This window comes from Pecten maximus, chromosome 12 (assembly GCF_902652985.1).
Source record: "Pecten maximus chromosome 12, xPecMax1.1, whole genome shotgun sequence".
NCBI classification, from domain to species: domain Eukaryota; kingdom Metazoa; phylum Mollusca; class Bivalvia; order Pectinida; family Pectinidae; genus Pecten; species Pecten maximus.
Window position 1 is genome coordinate 42,002,043 of NC_047026.1, and position 21,424 is coordinate 42,023,466.

Below are 21,424 nucleotides of genomic sequence, written 5' to 3' on the forward strand. Positions count from 1 at the left end.
TCTGTTTTACGGACCGCCCTTTATTTCACCAATTGTTTTACGGACCGCCCTTTATTTCACCATCTGTTTTACGGACGGCTCATTTTCACCCCATGTTTTACGGACCGCCCTTTATTTCACCATCTGTTTTACGGACGGCCCTTTATTTCACCATCTGTTTTACGGACGGCCCTATTTTCACCCCATGTTTTACGGACCGCCCTTTATTTCACCAATTGTTTTATGGACGGCCCTTTATTTCACCATCTGTTTTACGGACGGCCCTATTTTCACCCCATGTTTTATGGACCGCCCTTTCTTTCACTGCGAACAGCCCTTTTCGCTAAGGAAGTGTTTTTTCTCAATCTTGTGACCTATGTAAGGTTACTATTTGGACCTGAGGTGATATGACCGTTCTTCGATATGTCAGCAGGAAAAACAAAGGAGACATAATACAATTTGGGCTTGTGTAGTTGGCAGGTGCTGGTCTATATAAGGTTGAGCCCCTCTGGGGATGTTGTAGTTTGACCTCATCAGCTTTACATCCCTCATTGGCATAGAAACTCAACATAATCTGTCTTCTAGGCATTTATTTATAAAAAAATTGCCATAAGAACAATGCATTATATACATTGAACTTGGATGTTGTTATTAACAATGGTATTTCTGTGGTTTAATGCTTCATGGTCTGTTGATTTAGATTGTGTAAAGATCATGTAATGGAATTTAATTTTGTTTAGAATTATTGATATAACAAACATGGTAAGGAACACAGTATTGTATGTATGTCTTAAAGGATTGTGTACAGGAACACGGTATTGAATGTATGTCTTACAGGATTGTGTACAGGAATTCGGTATAGTTTAACCGGATGAAGTACTGCTAGCAATAATGTAATTGAAATTTGTATTGTATAGTGTAATATATTGGGATGTCATATTGTTTTTTATGATGTATTGGAATTATCTGTAATATAGAATGGGCCAGTAAATTGATGTGTTATTACTAGATGTTGGTGTAAGTTTGGAGTGTCTGTCATAAAGTAAGGGAGAGAAGATCTGCCAAAGAGATGTTGTTTCGTATTGCTGGGAGGGATGTTGAAGAAGGGTGTGATTGTTTGTGATTGGCAGCAAGACAGCTGGTATCGGCGTTCTATCATTAATTGATACGTATTGATTTGATACATCAGACCGGCTCCACTGACCAAATGTATCCAATCGTCCTATTGTAGCCGTCAAAGCATCATAGAGACAGCTATACTACATTGACCAGATAATCTATCAAATTGTCCAATTGATCGCTCAATAAAACCGCATCAATTTCCCCAAATGCTAGCAAAATTGACGAATTTGTGTAATGCAAGCATTGACATTCAACATCAATGTAGGCTTCTACATATCATAGTAAATGGAAATAACATGGTTACACATTGTTGTGATACTACATAGTTATACATCTCCTGAAATAGTTATACATTGTACAGAAGTAGTTATACATCGTACTGAAATAGTTATACATTGTACTGAAATAGTTGTACATTGTACTGAAATAGTTATACATTATACTGAAATAGTCATACATTATGCTGAAATAGTTATACATTATACTGCAATAGTTATACATTATACTGAAATAGTTATACATTTTACTGAAATAGTTATACATTGTACTGAAATAGTTATACATTATACTGAAATAGTTGTACATTGTACTGAAATAGTTATACATTGTACTGAAATAGTTGTACATTGTACTGAAATAGTTATACATTGTACTGAAATAGTTGTTCATTGTCCTGAAATAGTTGTACATAATACTGTACTATTGTACAGTGTACTGAAATAATTGTACATTGCACTGAAACAGGTACACATTGTACTGAAAAAGTTGTACAGTGTCCTGAAATAATTGTACATTGTGCTGAAATAATTTTAAAAACATTGGTGTCAAATGTAAATTAAGTGCAAATGGAGTAGAATGTCATACCATACTTGGTAAACCTATAATTTGATGACTTCTATAAACCACTAGCCAATTAGAATATTAACATGTATAATAGCAGCATTTACATTTAAGATGTTTATGTGTTTTCTCTTTTTGTATTTTCAGGTAAGTGTTGGTTTTCTTCTCATAAAGCAAGAGCAGAATCTGGACTGTGATGAGGGGGATACCAGGATCATCATTTTCATGCTGTCCTTAACTTCACTGATAAAATCATACAGTGATGGAGTCCTCATCTGCATTCACATGGCAACCAAATTATGTAGAATCATATTGTTTGTCTTGGGAATGAAAGCAAATTGATTCCTGAATAATTATCTAATTCAATACTCATCTCGGTACACTACTTGATAATTAAAGTAGATTTTTGAAGGTAAGTCAGGTTGGCATAGGAGAAATTAACACTGTCCAATCAAGAACAATTGGCTTCATCAGTGAAATTGAGCATATTATAAAGAACTGTTTTCGTTCGAATTTATCTTAACAACTTTTTTTGCTAGTTGTTATGAGTTGATGAAGACTTTTGTGACCTTGGTTAGAGTCGATGAAGACTGTTGTTACCTTGGTTAGAGTCGATGAAGACTGTTGTGACCTTGGTTAGAGTTGATTAAGACTGTTGTGACCTTGGTTAGAGTCGATGAAGACTGGTGTGACCTTGGTTAGAGTCGATGAAGACTGTTGTGACCTTGGTTAGAGTTGATGAAGACTGTTGTGACCTTGGTTAGATGAAGACTGTTGTGACCTTGGTTAGAGTCGATGAAGACTGTTGTGACCTTGGTTAGAGTCGATGAAGACTGTTGTGACCTTGGTTAGAGTCTATGAAGACTGTTGTGACCTTGGTTAGAGTCGATGAAGACTGTTGTGACCTCGGTTAGAGTTAAAGAAGACTGTTGTGACCTGGACTGTTGTGACCTTGGTTAGAGTCGATGAAGACTGTTGTGACCTTGGTTAGAGTTGATGAAGACTGTTGTGACCTTGGTTAGAGTCGATGAAGACTGTTGTGACCTTGGTTAGAGTCGATGAAGACTGTTGTGACCTTGGTTAGAGTCGATGAAGACTGTTGTGACCTCGGTTAGAGTCGATGAAGACTGTTGTGACCTTGGTTAGAGTTGATGAAGACTGTTGTGACCTTTGGTTAGAGTGGATGAAGACTGTTGTGACCTTGGTTAGAGTCGATGAAGACTGTTGTGACCTTGGTTAGAGTGGATGAAGACTGTCGTGACCTTGGTTAGAGTTGATGAAGACTGTTGTGACCTTGGTTAGAGTCGATGAAGACTGTTGTGACCTTGGTTAGAGTAGATGAAGACTGTGACCTTGGTTAGAGTCGATGAAGACTGTTGTGACCTTGGTTAGAGTTGATGAAGACTGTGACCTTGGTTAGAGTTGATGAAGACTGTTGTGACCTTGGTTAGAGTTGATGAAGACTGTTGTGACCTTGGTTAGAGTTGATGAAGACTGTTGTGACCTTGGTTAGAGTTGATGAAGACTGTTGTGACCTTGGTTAGAGTTGATGAAGACTGTTGTGACCTTGGTTAGAGTCGATGAAGACTGTTGTGACCTTGGTTAGAGTCGATGAAGACTGTTGTGACCTTGGTTAGAGTTGATGAAGACTTGTGACCTTGGTTAGAGTCGATGAAGACTGTTGTGACCTTGGTTAGAGTCGATGAAGACTGTTGTGACCTTGGTTAGAGTTGATGAAGACTGTTGTGACCTTGGTTAGAGTCGATGAAGACTGTTGTGACCTTGGTTAGAGTTGATGAAGACTATTGTGACCTTGGTTAGAGTCGATGAAGACTGTTGTGACCTTGGTTAGAGTCGATGAAGACTGTTGTGACCTTGGTTAGAGTTAAAGAAGACTGTTGTGACCTTGGTTAGAGTCGATGAAGACTGTTGTGACCTTGGTTAGAGTTGATGAAGACTGTTGTGACCTTGGTTAGAGGTGATGAAGACTGTTGTGACCTTGGTTAGAGTCGATGAAGACTGTTGTGACCTTGGTTAGAGTTGATGAAGATTGTTGTGACCTTGGTTAGATGAAGACTGTCGTGACCTTGGTTAGAGTCGATGAAGACTGTTGTGACCTTGGTTAGATGAAGACTGTTGTGACCTTGGTTAGAGTTGATGAAGATTGTTGTGACCTTGGTTAGATGAAGACTGTCGTGACCTTGGTTAGATGAAGACTGTCGTGACCTTGGTTAGAGTCGATGAAGACTGTTGTGACCTTGGTTAGAGTTGATGAAGACTGTTGTGACCTTGGTTAGAGTTGATGAAGATTGTTGTGACCTTGGTTAGATGAAGACTGTCGTGACCTTGGTTAGAGTCGATGAAGACTGTTGTGACCTTGGTTAGATGAAGACTGTTGTGACCTTGGTTAGAGTTGATGAAGACTGTTGTGACCTCGGTTAGAGTTAAAGAAGACTGTTGTGACCTTGGTTAAAGTCGATGAAGACTGTTGTGACCTTGGTTAGAGTTGATGAAGACTGTTGTGACCTTGGTTAGAGTTGATGAAGACTGTTGTGACCTTGGTTAGAGTCGATGAAGACTGTTGTGACCTTGGTTAGAGTCGATGAAGACTGTTGTGACCTTGGTTAGAGTCGATGAAGACTGTTGTGACCTTGGTTAGAGTCGATGAAGACTGTTGTGACCTTGGTTAGAGTCGATGAAGACTGTTGTGACCTTGGTTAGAGTCGATGAAGACTGTTGTGACCTTGGTTAGAGTCGATGAAGACTGTTGTGACCTTGGTTAGAGTCGATGAAGACTGTTGTGACCTTGGTTAGAGTCGATGAAGACTGTTGTGACCTTGGTTAGAGTCGATGAAGACTGTTGTGACCTTGGTTAGAGTTGATGAAGACTGTTGTGACCTTGGTTAGAGTCGATGAAGACTGTTGTGACCTTGGTTAGAGTCGATGAAGACTGTTGTGACCTTGGTTAGAGTTAAAGAAGACCGTTGTGACCTTGGTTAGAGTCGATGAAGACTGTGACCTTGGTTAGAGTCGATGAAGACTGTTGTGACCTTGACTGTTGTGACCTTGGTTAGAGTCGATGAAGACTGTTGTGACCTCGGTTAGAGTCGATGAAGACTGTTGTGACCTTGGTTAGAGTCGATGAAGACTGTGACCTTGGTTAGAGTCGATGAAGACTGTTGTGACCTTGGTTAGAGTCGATGAAGACTGTTGTGACCTTGGTTAGAGTCGATGAAGACTGTTGTGACCTTGGTTAGAGTCGATGAAGACTATTGTGACCTTGGTTGTTTAGAGGCGATGGAGATATTTGTTCCCTTTGACAATGGTTTTATGCCTTAGAGCTATTCATGACTATGATAATGGTTTTATGCCGTAGAGCTTTTCATGACTATGACAATGGTTTTATGCCTTAGAGCTATTCATGACTATGACAATGGTTTTATGCCGTAGAGCTATTCATGACTATGACAATGGTTTTATGCCGTAGAGCTATTCATGACTATGACAATGGTTTTATGCCTTAGAGCTATTCATGACTATGATAATGTTTTTATGCCTTAGAGCTATTCATGACTATGATAAGCTGCATATCTATTGATGTTAAACGATTTCCTAATATAAATTATCCATGCCATATAAACAGGTAGTTGAACAGTCCTGGGTATCTACTTGTATTGGTCAATATACATCCATTTAATTGGTGGTAATACATGGACACATTAGTATTAAGATCTAATTTGTAATAATTTATGTTAAAACCAGTTGTTGATAATATTTGTAGAGGCATGAATAAACGATGATGTGACCAGAGAGTGAAAATAAACATTAAGTAGATAGTATATTGATAACTCTTAGCCTTTTAAGGACGAGATGAAAGCATGGCAGGCAATTGTTAACCAGTAAATTCCCAACACCAAAATTAGATTTTCTGTGAGTGTGTTGTTGGGTGCTCAAGCATGAAGCTTGGATTCCTTTGGGGGCTTGGTGATGGGTGCTACTGGAGCATGAAGCTGTGACTCCCATGGGGCTCGGTCGTGTGGCTTCAAAGACTTGGGACATAATACAATAAGCTCATTGCAGCACACACACACACACCAGAGAATCATTGGTAACCCCGCCACTCAACTTGGTCAGCCTCTTACCGTCCCTGGTCAATAGCTGAGTAATGAAGCGACTCTGACAGTGATGTGTTTCTGTTCTAAAATCGCATGAGAGAAATTGTAACTTTTTTTTAGGTAAAAACGCTATTTCCATATGTTATGCGTGAAGCTGTTACACAGTTACTATGATAGAACAGCGCGTGAGAGCCTGGGTATAGCTTATAAGCAGTGTGTCGTGTGCTGGCTTTGATAGGAGAACAACATCACAGCAGCTATCTATCGGGCCTAGCTCCTTGTTTGCTGTTGGGGGAATGACACTGGCTCAGTCGAGGTGAAGCGTTGGTTGTTACTCCGGTGGCTGTGGCTCAGTCGTAGTTTGCTGTGGGGTCCAAAGACGTGTACTTGTTTTTAGATGCCTAGTGAATACATGTGGGAACGGACAGTAAAACCTTTTATGGAGACAGGACCTAGATGTTGAGTATAAGTACACGTGGGATTTCTGCCTAGTAATACCGATTTACTGTGTAGTAGTACATGTTGATATTGGCTGGGGAGTACCTATAGGACTTTATGAGTACCTGGACCCAGCTTTAGAACATTCATGTGTAGTAAATACGTTTGGGACCTCGGTGCCGGCCAATACCTGTACACTTCCGGAGGGGGACAAAGTGTGATAGCAAACCCCTTAGACATGTTCATGATGATGGAAACCGCCACGCAGACCCCCGCCGTGGGCCTCTGTCCGGTAAGTCTCGTCCACTTATGAAGAGTGTACTTTCCAGCATTGATACACTTTAAACAATACCTGACCAAAATGTTTGTGGAATTGTCATCCCAGCAGTGGCTGTTCAACTTGTTGTTCTGCCAAGGGCCCAAGGGTTATTCACATGAGTTGGTAGGATTCACCCCTATTAGGCACTTATAATAGTGCTGATGGTTGATGATAATCACTAAAAGACTTATCAATCTCTAGAATACTGTATGCCAGTTTAAGTTTGTCTAATGAGTTTGATTTCTTCACCCAAAAACATTCATTCCAATGATTTATAAGCTAGAATACTTAGATTATTGTTTTAAAAGTTATTAATTTGGTAGAATACTTTGTACTAAGTGAAAGTAACCTACAATATCTATTGGGTACATAATAGGTCACAGGTTCACGCTGTATTTACTGCATGTCATCAGACAATGATGTGGAATGTAAGGTATCTGTGTACCTCCCCATCCTTCTGTGGACTGACACATCTCGGGCTGGATTTTCCTTACTCGCTTTTTTTATGAATTTCGATGCACTAGTTCAGTACCAATTATTTTGCGCTTGCGATTTACTTTTTACGATGATGATTTTTCTGGGAGTAATGCCCCTTTTCCTGATACATTGTTAACATTCCAGTCGTTCTCAATAATCTCTCTATCAAATTTTTACCAAATTTTGTAACTATGACTTGCAAGAAAGGTACGGTTGTACATTGTCGCTGAGTAGTATTATTCATTTTCCCAGGAGTTACGTCCCTTTAATGATTTCCTTACATGAATTTTTAATGTAGTTGCTGGTACAATAAAGCTAGATTTTGTTTTATAATTTAGTTAATGTACTAGAGTTATCTTGTTTACTGTTTGAAGGTTACTCAGGGGCTAATAAAAGTATTGTTGATTGTGTATGTTACTATTCACACCATGGCTAAGTGTCGTGAAGGTCAGGTACCCTCTGGCTAAGTGTCGTGAAGGTCAGGTACCCTCTGGCTAAGTGTTGTGAAGGTCAGGTACCCTCTGGCTAAGTGTCGTGAAGGTCAGGTACCCTCTGGCTAAGTGTCGTGAAGGTCAGGTACCCTCTGGCTAAGTGTCGTGAAGGTCAGGTACCCTCTGGCTAAGTGCCGTGAAGGTCAGGTACCCTCTGGCTAAGTGTCGTGAAGGTCAGATACCCTCTGCCTAAATGTCGTGAAGGTCAGATACCCTCTGCCTAAATGTCGTGAAGGTCAGGTACCCTCTGTTGATTGTCATTCACCATTCATTGTAGTCATGTAGTAGGATTTTCTATAGGAAGAAAATGTTATTTTCAAGAATTTTAGATACTTACATAATTTTCTGTTCATTGGGTACCATTAGAGTTCTCTAGAAACTCTTCACTTGTTCTGTTTATTGGGTACAACGACTGTACAACCATTAGAGAACTCTGTTTATTGGGTAAAGACTGTACAACCATTAGAGAACTCTGTTTATTGGGTACAAAGACTGTACAACCATTAGAGAACTCTGTTTATTGGGTACAACGACTGTACAACCATTAGAGAACTCTGTTTATTGGGTAAAGACTGTACAACCATTAGAGAACTCTGTTTATTGGGTACAACGACTGTACAACCATTAGAGTACTCTGTTTATTGGGTACAACAACTGTACAACCATTAGAGAACTATGTTTATTGGGTACAACAACTGTACAACCATTAGAGAACTGTTTATTGGGTAAAGACTGTACAACCATGAGATAACTCTGTTTTTTGGGTAAAGACTGTACAACCATTAGAGAACTCTGTTTATTGGGTACAACGACTGTACAACCATTAGAGAACTCTGTTTATTGGGTAAAGACTGTACAACCATTAGAGAACTGTTTATTGGGTAAAGACTGTACAACCATTAGAGAACTCTGTTTATTGGGTAAAGACTGTACAACCATTAGAGAACTGTTTATTGGGTAAAGACTGTACAACCATTAGAGAACTCTGTTTATTGGGTAAAGACTGTACAACCATTAGAGTACTCTGTTTATTGGGTAAAGACTGTACAACCATTAGAGTACTCTGTTTATTGGGTAAAGACTGTACAACCATTAGAGAACTCTGTTTATTGGGTAAAGACTGTACAACCATTAGAGAACTCTGTTTATTGGGTAAAGACTGTACAACCATTAGAGAACTGTTTATTGGGTAAAGACTGTACAACCATTAGAGAACTCTGTTTATTGGGTACAACGACTGTACAACCATTAGATCTCTGTTTATTGGGTAAAGACTGTACAACCATTAGAGAACTCTGTTTATTGGGTAAAGACTGTACAACCATTAGAGAACTCTGTTTATTGGGTAAAGACTGTACAACCATTAGAGAACTGTTTATTGGGTAAAGACTGTACAACCATTAGAGAACTCTGTTTATTGGGTAAAGACTGTACAACCATTAGATAACTCTGTTTATTGGGTAAAGACTGTACAACCATTAGAGAACTGTTTATTGGGTAAAGACTGTACAACCATTAGAGTACTCTGTTTATTTGGTAAAGACTGTACAACCATTAGAGAACTGTTTATTGGGTAAAGACTGTACAACCATTAGAGTACTCTGTTTATTGGGTAAAGACTGTACAACCATTAGAGAACTGTTTATTGGGTAAAGACTGTACAACCATTAGAGAACTCTGTTTATTGGGTAAAGACTGTACAACCATTAGAGAACTCTGTTTATTGGGTAAAGACTACAACCATTAGAATGTCAAATGTTGACAGAGTTAAGGGCCTTTGTGCCCGAGGCTCCAATGCTGCAGAGTTAAGGGCCTTTGTGCCCGAGGCTCCAATGTTGACAGAGTTAAGGGCCTTTGGGTCTGAAGCTACAATGTTGATAGAGTTAAGGGCCTTTGGGTCTGAGGCTACAATGTTGATAGAGTTAAGGGCCTTTGGGTCTGAGGCTCCAATGTTGACAGAGTTAAGGGCCTTTGGGTCTGAGGCTACAATGTTGCAGAGTTAAGGGCCTTTGGGTCCGAGGCTACAATGTTGCATAGTTAAGGGCCTTTGTGCAATTGCAATTGTGTGGATAACTTTCTTGATTGCAGATTGTCACATCAATTTACTGAGGTCACATATGATACTTGAATGCCAAAGTATTGACCCTTTGACATTTCCATGCTACCTTGTCCAGGTTATCAATGTTTAGGACCCCAGCTATTGTAAGAATATTAATCAACCCCTGAATTTACTTATAGGTGGAATTTTAACAGGAAGTTCACAATTAAGATTTACAAGTCGCCCGCCTCACACACCAGTGTGACATCACTCCTAAAATCTGTCCACCTCACACACCAGTATGACATCACTCCTCATAAAATCTGTCCACCTCACACACCAGTGTGACATCACTCCTCCTAAAATCTGTCCAACTCACACACCAGTATGACATCACTCCTCCTAAAATCTGTCCACCTCACACACCAGTATGACATCACTCCTCCTAAAATCTATCCACCTCACACACCAGTATGACATCACTCCTCCTAAAATCTGTCCAACTCACACACCAGTATGACATCACTCCTCCTAAAATCTATCCACCTCACACACCAGTATGACATCACTCCTCCTAAAATCTGTCCAACTCACACACCAGTGTGACATCACTCCTAAAATCTGTCCAACTCACACACCAGTATGACATCACTCCTCCTAAAATCTGTCCAACTCACACACCAGTATGACATCACTCCTCCTAAAATCTGTCCAACACACACCAGTATGACATCACTCCTCATAAAATCTGTCCAACTCACACACTCGTGTGACATCACTCCTCCTAAAATCTGTCCAACTCACACACCAGTGTGACATCACTCCTAAAATCTGTCCAACTCACACACCAGTATGACATCACTCCTAAAATCTGTCCAACTCACACACCAGTATGACATCACTCCTAAAATCTGTCCAACTCACACACTCGTGTGACATCACTCCTCCTAAAATCTGTCCACCTCACACACCAGTATGAGGTCACTATTACCTACCCTTTGTCATGTGTCCTTTATTTACTATTTTTGGGAGGTTAACCTCTAAGCTAAGAGAGAATAGTGTTACACATTGTAAAATAAATCTTAATTTCTGGTAAAATATTTCCAACGATTACAGAAACGGAAACGGAATTAAGGTCTATTAACTTGATTAGTTTTAATAAAGATTAATTACATTTAATATCATTGTTAATAGGCTATAGATTGACAGTAATTATACCCCCGCAACGAAGTTAGGGGTGGGTATACTGGAATCAGGTTGTCCGTCCGTCTGTCTGTAGACACATTTTGTCCAGACAACTCCTTCTAAACCGATGGGCCGATTCCAATGAAACTTCACACACATATTAATGATCATGTGTAGATGTGCATGCCACTTTCTTTTTCTCAAAATTATGGTTGCTATGGCAGCTGGTCACTATAAACAGGTTTTCCGATAAGAACCATAACTTTAAGTTTGTCCAGACAACTCCTCCTAAACCGAAGGGCCAATTTCAATGAAACTTCACACAAATATAGAGGGCCATGTGTAGATGTGCATGCCTCTTTCTTTTCCTCAAAATTATGGTTGCTATGGCAACTGGTCACTATAAACAGGTTTTCCGATAAGAACCATAACTTAAATAAGTTTGTCCGGACAACTCCTCCTAAACCGAAGGGCCAATTTCAATGAAACTTCACACAAATATAGAGGACCATATGCAAATGTGCATCTCACTTTCTTTTCCTCAAAATTATGGTTGCTATGGCAACTGGTCACTATATTACGGGGTTATCTTAGTTAGCCTTCCAATTCACCATTGACTCGTGCAGATTGCGGGGGTATTAGTCAGCCATCCTGGCGACAGTTCTAGTTAAAGGATGGTATGGACGACACTAAAACAGAAGTGTGATACTCCCAGATACAGGGTGGTACTGACGACACTAAAACAGAAGTGTGATACCCCCAGATACAGGGTGGTACTGACCACACTAAAACAGAAGTGTGATACCCCCAGATACAGGGTGGTACTGACGACACTAAAACAGAAGTGTGATACCCCCAGATACAGGGTGGTACTGACGACACTAAAACAGAAGTATGATACCCCCAGATACAGGGTGGTACTGACCACACTAAAACAGAAGTGTGATACCCCCAGATACAGGGTGGTACTGACGACACTAAAACAGAAGTGTGATACCCCCAGATACAGGGTGGTACTGACCACACTAAAACAGAAGTGTGATACCCCCAGATACAGGGTGGTACTGACCACACTAAAACAGAAGTGTGATACCCCCAGATACAGGGTGGTACTGACGACACTAAAACAGAAGTGTGATACCCCCAGATACAGGGTGGTACTGACCACACTAAAACAGAAGTGTGATACCCCCAGATACAGGGTGGTACTGACGATACTAAAACAGAAGTGTGATACTCCCAGATACAGGGTGGTACTGATGACACTAAAACAGAAGTGTGATACCCCCAGATACAGGGTGGTACTGACGACACTAAAACAGAAGTGTGATACCCCCAGATACAGGGTGGTACTGACCACACTAAAACAGAAGTGTGATACCCCCAGATACAGGGTGGTACTGACGACACTAAAACAGAAGTGTGATACCCCCAGATACAGGGTGGTACTGACGACACTAAAACAGAAGTGTGATACCCCCAGATACAGGGTGGTACTGACCACACTAAAACAGAAGTATGATACCCCCAGATACAGGGTGGTACTGACGACACTAAAACAGAAGTGTGATACCCCCAGATACAGGGTGGTACTGACCACACTAAAACAGAAGTGTGATACCCCCAGATACAGGGTGGTACTGACCACACTAAAACAGAAGTGTGATACCCCCAGATACAGGGTGGTACTGACCACACTAAAACAGAAGTGTGATACCCCCAGATACAGGATGGTACTGACGACACTAAAACAGAAGTGTGATACCCCCAGATACAGGGTGGTACTGACCACACTAAAACAGAAGTGTGATACCCCCAGATACAGGGTGGTACTGACGACACTAAAACAGAAGTGTGATACCCCCAGATACAGGATGGTACTGACGACACTAAAACAGAAGTATGATACCCCCAGATACAGGGTGGTACTGACGACACTAAAACAGAAGTGTGATACCCCCAGATACAGGGTGGTACTGACGACACTAAAACAGAAGTGTGATACCCCCAGATACAGGGTGGTACTGACCACACTAAAACAGAAGTGTGATACCCCCAGATACAGGGTGGTACTGACCACACTAAAACAGAAGTGTGATACCCCCAGATACAGGGTGGTACTGACGACACTAAAACAGAAGTGTGATACCCCCAGATACAGGGTGGTACTGACGACACTAAAACAGAAGTGTGATACCCCCAGATACAGGGTGGTACTGACGACACTAAAACAGAAGTGTGATACCCCCAGATACAGGGTGGTACTGACCACACTAAAACAGAAGTGTGATACCCCAGATACAGGGTGGTACTGACTACACTAAAACAGAAGTGTGATACCCCCAGATACAGGGTGGTACTGACCACACTAAAACAGAAGTGTGATACCCCCAGATACAGGGTGGTACTGACCACACTAAAACAGAAGTGTGATACCCCCAGATACAGGGTGGTACTGACCACACTAAAACAGAAGTGTGATACCCCCAGATACAGGGTGGTACTGACCACACTAAAACAGAAGTGTGATACCCCCAGATACAGGGTGGTACTGACCACACTAAAACAGAAGTGTGATACCCCCAGATACAGGGTGGTATGGACGACACTAAAACAGAAGTGTGATACCCCCAGATACAGGGTGGTACTGACGACACTAAAACAGAAGTGTGATACCCCCAGATACAGGGTGGTACTGACGACACTAAAACAGAAGTGTGATACCCCCAGATACAGGGTGGTACTGACCACACTAAAACAGAAGTGTGATACCCCCAGATACAGGGTGGTACTGACGACACTAAAACAGAAGTGTGATACCCCCAGATACAGGGTGGTACTGACGACACTAAAACAGAAGTGTGATACCCCCAGATACAGGGTGGTACTGACGACACTAAAACAGAAGTATGATACCCCCAGATACAGGGTGGTACTGACGACACTAAAACAGAAGTGTGATACCCCCAGATACAGGGTGGTACTGACGACACTAAAACAGAAGTGTGATACCCCCAGATACAGGGTGGTACTGACGACACTAAAACAGAAGTGTGATACCCCCAGATACAGGGTGGTACTGACCACACTAAAACAGAAGTGTGATACCCCCAGATACAGGGTGGTACTGACGACACTAAAACAGAAGTGTGATACCCCCAGATACAGGGTGGTACTGACGACACTAAAACAGAAGTGTGATACCCCCAGATACAGGGTGGTACTGACGACACTAAAACAGAAGTGTGATACCCCCAGATACAGGGTGGTACTGACGACACTAAAACAGAAGTGTGATACCCCAGATACAGGGTGGTACTGACCACACTAAAACAGAAGTGTGATACCCCCAGATACAGGGTGGTACTGACCACACTAAAACAGAAGTGTGATACCCCCAGATACAGGGTGGTACTGACGACACTAAAACAGAAGTGTGATACCCCAGATACAGGGTGGTACTGATGACACTAAAACAGAAGTGTGATACCCCCAGATACAGGGTGGTACTGACCACACTAAAACAGAAGTGTGATACCCCCAGATACAGGGTGGTACTGACCACACTAAAACAGAAGTGTGATACCCCCAGATACAGGGTGGTACTGACCACACTAAAACAGAAGTGTGATACCCCCAGATACAGGGTGGTACTGACGACACTAAAACAGAAGTGTGATACCCCCAGATACAGGGTGGTACTGACCACACTAAAACAGAAGTGTGATACCCCCAGATACAGGGTGGTACTGACCACACTAAAACAGAAGTGTGATACCCCCAGATACAGGGTGGTACTGACCACACTAAAACAGAAGTGTGATACCCCCAGATACAGGGTGGTACTGATGACACTAAAACAGAAGTGTGATACCCCCAGATACAGGGTGGTACTGACCACACTAAAACAGAAGTGTGATACCCCCAGATACAGGGTGGTACTGACCACACTAAAACAGAAGTGTGATACCCCCAGATACAGGGTGGTACTGACCACACTAAAACAGAAGTGTGATACCCCCAGATACAGGGTGGTACTGACGACACTAAAACAGAAGTGTGATACCCCCAGATACAGGGTGGTACTGACGACACTAAAACAGAAGTGTGATACCCCCAGATACAGGGTGGTACTGACGACACTAAAACAGAAGTGTGATACCCCCAGATACAGGGTGGTACTGACCACACTAAAACAGAAGTGTGATACCCCCAGATACAGGGTGGTACTGACGACACTAAAACAGAAGTGTGATACCCCCAGATACAGGGTGGTACTGACCACACTAAAACAGAAGTGTGATACCCCCAGATACAGGGTGGTACTGACCACACTAAAACAGAAGTGTGATACCCCCAGATACAGGATGGTACTGACGACACTAAAACAGAAGTGTGATACCCCCAGATACAGGGTGGTACTGACCACACTAAAACAGAAGTGTGATACCCCCAGATACAGGGTGGTACTGACCACACTAAAACAGAAGTATGATACCCCCAGATACAGGGTGGTACTGACGACACTAAAACAGAAGTGTGATACCCCCAGATACAGGGTGGTACTGACGACACTAAAACAGAAGTGTGATACCCCCAGATACAGGGTGGTACTGACGACACTAAAACAGAAGTGTGATACCCCCAGATACAGGGTGGTACTGACGACACTAAAACAGAAGTGTGATACCCCCAGATACAGGGTGGTACTGACGACACTAAAACAGAAGTGTGATACCCCCAGATACAGGGTGGTACTGACCACACTAAAACAGAAGTGTGATACCCCCAGATACAGGGTGGTACTGACGACACTAAAACAGAAGTGTGATACCCCCAGATACAGGGTGGTACTGACCACACTAAAACAGAAGTGTGATACCCCCAGATACAGGGTGGTACTGACCACACTAAAACAGAAGTGTGATACCCCCAGATACAGGGTGGTACTGACCACACTAAAACAGAAGTGTGATACCCCCAGATACAGGGTGGTACTGACGACACTAAAACAGAAGTGTGATACCCCCAGATACAGGGTGGTACTGACCACACTAAAACAGAAGTGTGATACCCCCAGATACAGGGTGGTACTGACCACACTAAAACAGAAGTATGATACCCCCAGATACAGGGTGGTACTGACCACACTAAAACAGAAGTGTGATACCCCCAGATACAGGGTGGTACTGACCACACTAAAACAGAAGTGTGATACCCCCAGATACAGGGTGGTACTGACCACACTAAAACAGAAGTGTGATACCCCCAGATACAGGGTGGTACTGACCACACTAAAACAGAAGTGTGATACCCCCAGATACAGGGTGGTACTGACCACACTAAAACAGAAGTATGATACCCCCAGATACAGGGTGGTACTGACCACACTAAAACAGAAGTGTGATACCCCCAGATACAGGGTGGTACTGACCACACTAAAACAGAAGTGTGATACCCCCAGATACAGGGTGGTACTGATGACACTAAAACAGAAGTGTGATACCCCCAGATACAGGGTGGTACTGACCACACTAAAACAGAAGTGTGATACCCCCAGATACAGGGTGGTACTGACCACACTAAAACAGAAGTGTGATACCCCCAGATACAGGGTGGTACTGACCACACTAAAACAGAAGTGTGATACCCCCAGATACAGGGTGGTACTGACGACACTAAAACAGAAGTGTGATACCCCCAGATACAGGGTGGTACTGACGACACTAAAACAGAAGTGTGATACCCCCAGATACAGGGTGGTACTGACCACACTAAAACAGAAGTGTGATACCCCCAGATAAAGGTTTGTACCGACAGGTATACTGGCATCTGTATATTAGTTTCTCGGTTCATCAGGTGTACAATTTCGTCTACATATTACTGTTTAATATTTATAACCTCTGAGGAATCTCTTTTAGAAGTGGATGTTTTCAATCCTTAATATCAAGAATTTTTTTATTGAAAATTGAAAGCACATTTGAAATTGAAGATGATATTGATTTATACACCATATCAAGACTGTAATGACACTTTCTATTAATGATAAGCATATTCATTAAACATGTTTTTTATGTGTTGTGATATGGTTTGTACTGGCGTTTGTTTATCACCATTAGCGTAGAGAAGGATGCCAACCTGTGTGCCCTCGATAAGGCCGACATGGATGATCGACTACAAACCTCTAAAACCAGGAAGGTTGACTGTATTCTGGTCTGGCTTGTTTAATGTTACACCACAAAGAGAACAGGGACACTGCCATGAAACAAGTACAGATGTGATAATGAGTGTGGAATATTGTCATCGATAGCAGACAGCCATGTTTAGTCAACTGAGACCAGTGGCTCTGTGGCCACTCCTAAATACACAACATGCTTTGAAGAGCAACTGACTATTTTAAGCTTTGACATCAAATAGATGAATTGATGTTCTTGGAAAACATGTGTATGGTTGGATTCTGAGGTTTTTGAATTCTTACTGATCATGTTCATAATTAGGGCTTACTTGTGGTTCAAATTCTTGGGCCTGTATCTGAGGCTAAGGTCATAGATTCCTAAATTAAATGTATATTGGTTATCAAGCACAAGGAAAAAAATATACCCACATCTGATGAGAGATCCCTTAATTACAGGTGTACTGATAGGCTCACACCTGGTGGGAGATCCCTTAATTACAGGTGTACTGATAAGCCCACACCTGGTGGGAGATCCCTTAATTACAGGTGTACTGATAGGCCCACACCTGGTGAGAGATCCCTTAATTACAGGTGTACTGATAGGCCAACACCTGGTGAGAGATCCCTTAATTACAGGTGTACTGATAGGCCCACACCTGGTGAGAGATCCCTTAATTACAGGTGTACTGATAGGCCAACACCTGGTGAGAGATCCCTTAATTACAGGTGTACTGATAGGCCCACACCTGGTGAGGGATCCCTAATTTACAGGTGTACTGATAGGCCCACACCTGATGAGAGATCCCTAATTTACAGGTGTATTGATAGGCCCACACCTGGTGAGGGATCCCTAATTTACAGGTGTACTGATAGGCCCACACCTGGTGAGAGATCCCTAATTTACAGGTGTACTGATAGGCCAACACCTGGTGGGAGATCCCTAATTTACAGGTGTACTGATAGGCCCACACCTGGTGGGAGATCCCTTAATTACAGGTGTACTGATAGGCCAACACCTGGTGAGAGATCCCTTAATTACAGGTGTACTGATAGGCCCACACCTGGTGAGGGATCCCTAATTTACAGGTGTACTGATAGGCCCACACCTGATGAGAGATCCCTAATTTACAGGTGTATTGATAGGCCCACACCTGGTGAGGGATCCCTAATTTACAGGTGTACTGATAGGCCCACACCTGGTGAGAGATCCCTAATTTACAGGTGTACTGATAGGCCAACACCTGGTGGGAGATCCCTAATTTACAGGTGTACTGATAGGCCCACACCTGGTGGGAGATCCCTTAATTACAGGTGTACTGATAGGCCCACACCTGGTGAGAGATCCCTAATTTACAGGTGTACTGATAGGCCCACACCTGGTGAGAGATCCCTAATTTACAGGTGTACTGATAGGCCAACACCTGGTGAGAGATCCCTTAATTACAGGTGTACTGATAGGCCCACACCTAGTGGGAGATCCCTTAATTAGAGGTGTACTGATAGGCCCACACCTGGTGAGAGATCCCTAATTTACAGGTGTACTGATAGGCCCACACCTGGTGAGAGATCCCTAATTTACAGGTGTACTGATAGGCCCACACCTGGTGGGAGATCCCTTAATTACAGGTGTACTGATAGGCCCACACCTGGTGAGAGATCAATCAGAATTGACCATAAATAGTGGTTAACAAGTTGCATTTATGTATTTTGTTCTTTGCTAATTGACAACATAAAACAAAGTATCACTAACACCAAACACCTGTATTGATTTTGTAAGTTAAATCAAAGAAGTGAAGAAAAAAACTGTTTCCTACAAAAGGAGTAAAATCTTATTGATTTAAGTTGGCTTCAACCACTATTCCAGAGAAAATGAAGTGTTCACAAGAGAATCAGAACCAAACACATTTCTTTGTTTTTGCTTCTACATATATGAGAGCAAACAGATAGGCCAGCGTTTGTTTTGGATCTACAGGAGAGGGAAGTCACAACAGACAGACTACAGGAGAGGGAAGTCACAACAGACAGACTACAGGAGAGGGAAGTCACAACAGACAGTCTACAGGAGAGGGATGTCACAACAGACAGACTACAGGAGAGGGAAGTCACAACAGACAGACTACAGGAGAGGGAAGTCACAACAGACAGACTACAGGAGAGGGAAGTCACAACAGACAGACTACAGGAGAGGGAAGTCACACTAGACAGACTACAGGAGAGGGAAGTCACAACAGACAGACTACAGGAGAGGGAAGTCACAACAGACAGACTACAGGAGAGGGAAGTCACAACAGACAGACTACAGGAGAGGGAAGTCACAACAGACAGGCTACAGGAGAGGGAAGTCACAACAGACAGACTACAGGAGAGGGAAGTCACAACAGACAGACTACAGGAGAGGGAAGTCACAACAGACAGACTACAGGAGAGGGAAGTCACAACAGACAGACTACAGGAGAGGGAAGTCACAACAGACAGACTACAGGAGAGGGAAGTCACAACAGACAGACTACAGGAGAGGGAAGTCACAACAGACAGACTACAGGAGAGGGAAGTCACAACAGACAGACTACAGGAGAGGGAAGTCACAACAGACAGACTACAGGAGAGGGAAGTCACAACAGACAGACTGCAGGAGAGGGAAGTCACAACAGACAGACTACAGGAGAGGGAAGTCACAACAGACTACAGGAGAGGGAAGTCACAACAGACAGACTACAGGAGAGGGAAGTCACAACAGACAGGCTACAGGAGAGGGAAGTCACAACAGACAGGCTACAGGAGAGGGAAGTCACAACAACACAAACAGACTACAGGAGAGGGAAGTCACAACAGGCAGACTACAGGAGAGGGAAGTCACAACAGACAGACTACAGGAGAGGGAAGTCACAACAGACAGACTACAGGAGAGGGAAGTCACAACAGACAGACTACAGGAGAGGGAAGTCACAATAGACAGACTACAGGAGAGGGAAGTCACAACAGACAGACTACAGGAGAGGGAAGTCACAACAGACAGACTACAGGAGAGGGAAGTCACAACAGACAGACTACAGGAGAGGGAAGTCACAATAGACAGACTACAGGAGAGGGAAGTCACAACAGACAGACTACAGGAGAGGGAAGTCACAACAGACAGACTACAGGAGAGGGAAGTCACAACAGACAGACTACAGGAGAGGGAAGTCACAATAAACAGGTGTCAGGAGAGTGAAATAACAATATGAACAGGCGACAGTTAAGACAGAGAAGTTACAATATGAACAAGCAAGAAACTTTTCCATATTGGCCTCCGAGATTTCATCTATTGAGGTAGCCACCAGTTACTACAAGGAGACCCTGCCTAAAAATGACCCTGGCTGTTCATTGGACGATAAACCTACCAAAGAAGCTACTAGGAAACAAGTAAAGATAATGAAAGTGTTAAGATGGAGAGAAAGAGAATGTTACAGAGACTGACATGATGTAGAACCGTTCAGACAGGCAGTTGACAGAAGAGAATCATGGCATATCAACTATACATAAAATCTCTATTTAATAGTCTGTCTGGGTAATTTGTATATGAAGTCACACACTTTGTGTTGTTATATGCTAAGTGGTTTGTCAGGCAGCAGTGACTTTGGTGTCTCGGGATACAAGCTCTGTAGAGTGTTGGTCCAAGTCTTGTAGAAACCAGCATTACTAGACCATTTCTGACATTGGCAGTGATTACCTGTGATCTCCTCTGATAGATTACCTATAATGGATATCAAATTCATGTTTCATTGCTCATTGATTTCTTTTTTTGTTGTTCCTATCTCCCAAGCAAGGAATTTTAATGATAAAAAGGCTGAGAGATTTTCCAGTGATGGTGGATCATTTCCGAGGCATGATATTGCAAACATATGTCACGAAACCATTACAATTTGTCACACAGAAATAGACTGTTTCTGGCTGTAGGCGTGATATAGGTGAAGGAATAAATAGTTCAGTAAGTGTCGTCTGCTGAAAGGCTTCGTGTGTCGTTTATTTCATATTTGGATAAACAAAACAGCTTTGTAAAGAACTCATTGTCTGCCTCATATTTGGATAAAACAGCTTCGTAAAGAACTCATTTGATTCCAGTTGAATGATAAAACAAGCTAGCTTGTCATTCTTGCAGTAAATTGACTAAATTCATATTCTGTCTTCGATGATCAATCTGAGCATTTCTGTGAATGAAGCAGTATTTTCAGTGAAAAAATGCTCAAACAAAATGTGAAAAATGTA

General features: G+C 42.3%; 1 protein-coding gene across 7 annotated transcripts in view; it reads left to right on the top strand.

Moving 5' to 3' along the window:
• Positions 1–21,424, top strand: part of LOC117339289 (nucleolysin TIAR-like) — a 295,336-nt gene that overhangs the window by 190,957 nt on the left and 82,955 nt on the right. The window contains exon 1 of one of the 7 annotated variants that reach the window (XR_004535154.1): positions 6,113–6,786. The exons of the other annotated variants lie outside the window; for them this stretch is intronic. The gene's annotated coding sequence lies outside the window, so the exon portion shown is untranslated. Of the gene's footprint in view, positions 1–6,112; positions 6,787–21,424 lie in introns of those variants that run through there. 7 annotated transcript variants of the gene reach the window in all.